The sequence below is a fragment of the Microtus ochrogaster genome, linkage group LG4 (genome assembly GCF_000317375.1).
Source record: "Microtus ochrogaster isolate Prairie Vole_2 linkage group LG4, MicOch1.0, whole genome shotgun sequence".
NCBI classification, from domain to species: Eukaryota; Metazoa; Chordata; class Mammalia; order Rodentia; family Cricetidae; genus Microtus; species Microtus ochrogaster.
In genome coordinates this window covers 18,863,288-18,866,882 of record NC_022030.1, presented here as the reverse complement: position 1 = coordinate 18,866,882, position 3,595 = coordinate 18,863,288, and positions in this window count along the sequence as shown.

Sequence of the window (3,595 nt, the reverse complement as noted above, 5' to 3'; positions counted from 1 at the left end):
GGAGATTTTATTTTGTTTGAGACGGGGCCACCTTGTGGAAAAGAACTGCCCACTGCTGAAGATAGAAGAGAGAGAGAGAGAGAGAGAGAGAGAGAGAGAGAGAGAGAGAGAGAGAGAGAGAACACACACACACACACACATGGAGACCAGTAGAGGGTATCAGGGTCTCTACCTATTCATCTGTTGATGTTCGCACTGGGATACAAACTCCAGTGCTAGAACTTGAACTCTGCTCCTCATGACTTCACATCAAGGCTTTTAACTGCTGAGCCATCTCTGCAGTCCCACTGGGCAGAACATTATTGAAATGCTTGCTCAGAGTGCCTCCTAGCTGCTCCTATGTGCCTCTTCTTTCACGTCCAGAGGATGTATGCCTTCCCTGTTCCTCCTGCACCTGGTCATGAATGGTTTGAATTTTCATGCATTCCTTAAATCCCTTCGCTATTCATTAAGTTTTCCCTATAGCAACTTTCAGAATCTGCTCTTCACATTGTTTTCTGAGGAGAGCTGAGATGATCTCTCCATAAGGCCCAAGCCTGCCCTCAGTTTTTTTTTGTTGTTGTTGTTGTTTTGCTTTTTGTGTTTTTTGTTTTTTTTTTTGTTTGCTTTGTTTTGTTTTGTTCTGTTTTTTGAGACAGAGTTTCTCTCTGTGTAATAACCCTGCTGTCCTGGAACTCACTCTGTAGACCAGGCTGGCCTTGAATTCACAGAGATCCGCTTGCCTCTACCTCCTGAGTGCTGGGATTAGTGTGTACCACCACTGTCTAGCTTGCCCTTAGTCTTTTTTATGTCTGTGTGAACCATATGCATGCACTGTCTGCAGAGGTCATAAGAGAGAATAAAATCCCCTGAAACTAGAGCTAGAGGTGGTTTGAGCACCATTTTGGTGCTAGGAACTGAACCAAGGTCGCCTGCAGGGTCAGCAAGTGCTGACCACAACTGCTGAGCCATATCTTCAGCCCTCTGCCTTAGTTCTTGATCCTTGATGAATTTCTTTCTTCTTTTGGAGACAGAGTTTCTCTGTGTAGCTTTGGCTGTCCTGGAACTCACTCTATAGACCAGGCTGTGCTCAAACTCAGAGATCCACCTTCTCTGCCTCCTAAGTGCTGGGAATAAATATGTGTGCCACCACCACCCATCATTGGTGGCATCTTAATTACAGATGTGTGCACCACTACACCTGACTCTCTTTTTGTTGTTGTTTTGTTGTTTGGAGGTTTTCTTCTTGGCAAGAATTCATGTAGCCCAGATCCTCACCTGCCTACTACACCTTCTGAATGGTGGGATTACAGGTGTGTGCCACCAAGCCACCCAGCTCACACCTAGCCCTCTACACTTACCAGGTGGCCGCTGCTGTAATAACCACTTATCTTTTCCTTGGGCTAAGCTGGGCAAAGACCAGAGAGAAGGTGTCTTTCTGCACTATTCCAGCTACTGTGAGTCTCCACAGAGTCTTTCTGTAATCTTAAACAGTCCTCATGATAGCCTCACCTTTTTCTTCCTCCACACTACCCTGTTTAAACCTTATGGAGTTCAGATACCTCCCCACCCTCAGTTGCCTAGCTGACCCAATGATTGATAGAGCTGGGATGTGTCCTGGGCTTGTTTGACCGGAAATATCCCTGGGAGTGATGAGATGGATAACATTAAAGCCAACTATTATGGGGAATGTAAATAAGAGAAACTGGAAGAGAGGAGGGCCTCAAACATCAGTCAGCAAGCTCCCTTCCCCACTGTGTTCCCACAGGGATTGCTGAAGAAAGTGCTCCCCTCAATCAAACTTAAGCCTGATAGCAGACCTCCAAACAAGCCAGTCACATCCTTGAGTGGGACCAGGAGCCTCTGCAGCTCAGCACAAGCCCTCCCTGGCTCTTGCCCTGCAGTTCGTTCCAATTTTTATTCTTGTTGTTTTGTTTTGGGTTTGTTTTCGTTTTTTGTTTTTGGTTGTTTTTTTCAAGACAAGATTTCTTTGTGTAGCCCTGGTTGTCACAAACCTCTCTCTATACACCAGGCTGGCCTCAAACTCATAGAGATCTGAGTGCCTCTGCCTCCCGAGTGCTCGGATTAAAGCTGTGCACCACCACTGCTCAGCCAGAAGACTGTCTTAATTTGTCTTAATTGTTGTACAGTTTGTGTTTTTCATAGATGGACACAGTACAAACCTGTAATCCCAGCAGATAGGGTAAAGGCAGGAGGATCAAGAGCTCCACAGCAGGTTCCAGCCTGTGTTACAGAAGACCTTGTCTGATAAAACAATTTAAAAATAAACAAATAAGGGGGCTGGAGAGATGGCTCAGAGGTTAAGAGCACTGGCTGCTCTTCCAGAGGTCCAGAGTTCAATTCTCAGCAACCACATGGTGGCTCACAACCTTCTGTACTGAAATCTGGTGCCCTCCTCTGGTGTGCGGGCAAACATCGGGGCAGAATGTTGTATACATAATAAATAAATCTTTAAGAAAAAATAAAATAGCCGGGCGATGGTGGTGCACGCCTTTAATCCCAGCACTTGGGAGGCAGAGGCAGACGGATCTCTGTGAGTTCGAGACCAGCCTGGTCTTCAAGAGCTAGCTCCAGGACAGGCTCCAAAGCCACAGAGAAATCCTGTCTCAAAAAACCAAAAAATAAATAAATAAATAAATAAATAAAATAAACAAATAAAATTAGTATCATCTTTTGGTGGATTTTTCCAGTCATAATAAATTTAGAACAAAAGACAGAATGCAGTGTTTGACAACAGTGTATACATACACACACATATGTATATGAGTGTGGTATGCAGTGGTTGAATATGTGGGTGCACATGTATCTAGGTGTAGTGTGGAGGCCTGAAGTTGGTTTGGGGAATCTTCCTTATTCTCCCAGTTTATTCTTTGAGGCAGGATTTCTCAGTCAAACCCAGAGCTTGCTGATATGTCTCATCTCACTGCCATCTTGCCCTGGGGACTGTCTCCAAATTCTGAGGCTGGGATGACAAAGGAGCCATCATACCCACCCAGCATTTATGTGGATTCTGGGGATCCAAACTCTTGTCCCTTTGCTTGTACCACAAGCACTTTAAGAGATGAGCCGTCCCACTGCCACCCAGGCACAATCCTGGCTTTGAGTTGACCCAGCCCAAGATCCACATGCATGACCTGGAACACATCGTTTGTAACCACAGTCAAAGCGTCTCCATGGCTTGGAGCATCAGTAGGATATCTGAATGGAACATCAGAGCAGGGTGGTATGGATGGTGTACCAGAAGTCAGACGCCTTGACCAACCTAACAACTCGTTACACAATGAACATTTGCAAGTAAAGCTGTTTGGACAAAAGGGTCTACTGCAGTTTCCAAGGACACTAAGATGAATGAAGAGGGGATGGAGATTTGGGAAAGATAGAGGAGTAAAGTGGGGTTTTGTGGTTTTTTTTAAAAATATTTATTTATTTACTGTGTATACAATATTCTGTCTCTGTGCATGTCTGCAGGCCAGAAGAGGGCACCAGACCTCTTTAAAGATGGTTGTGAGCCACCATGTGGTTGCTGGGAATTGAACTCAGGACCTTTGGAAGAGCAGGCAATGCTCTTAACCACTGAGCCATCTCTCCAGCCCGT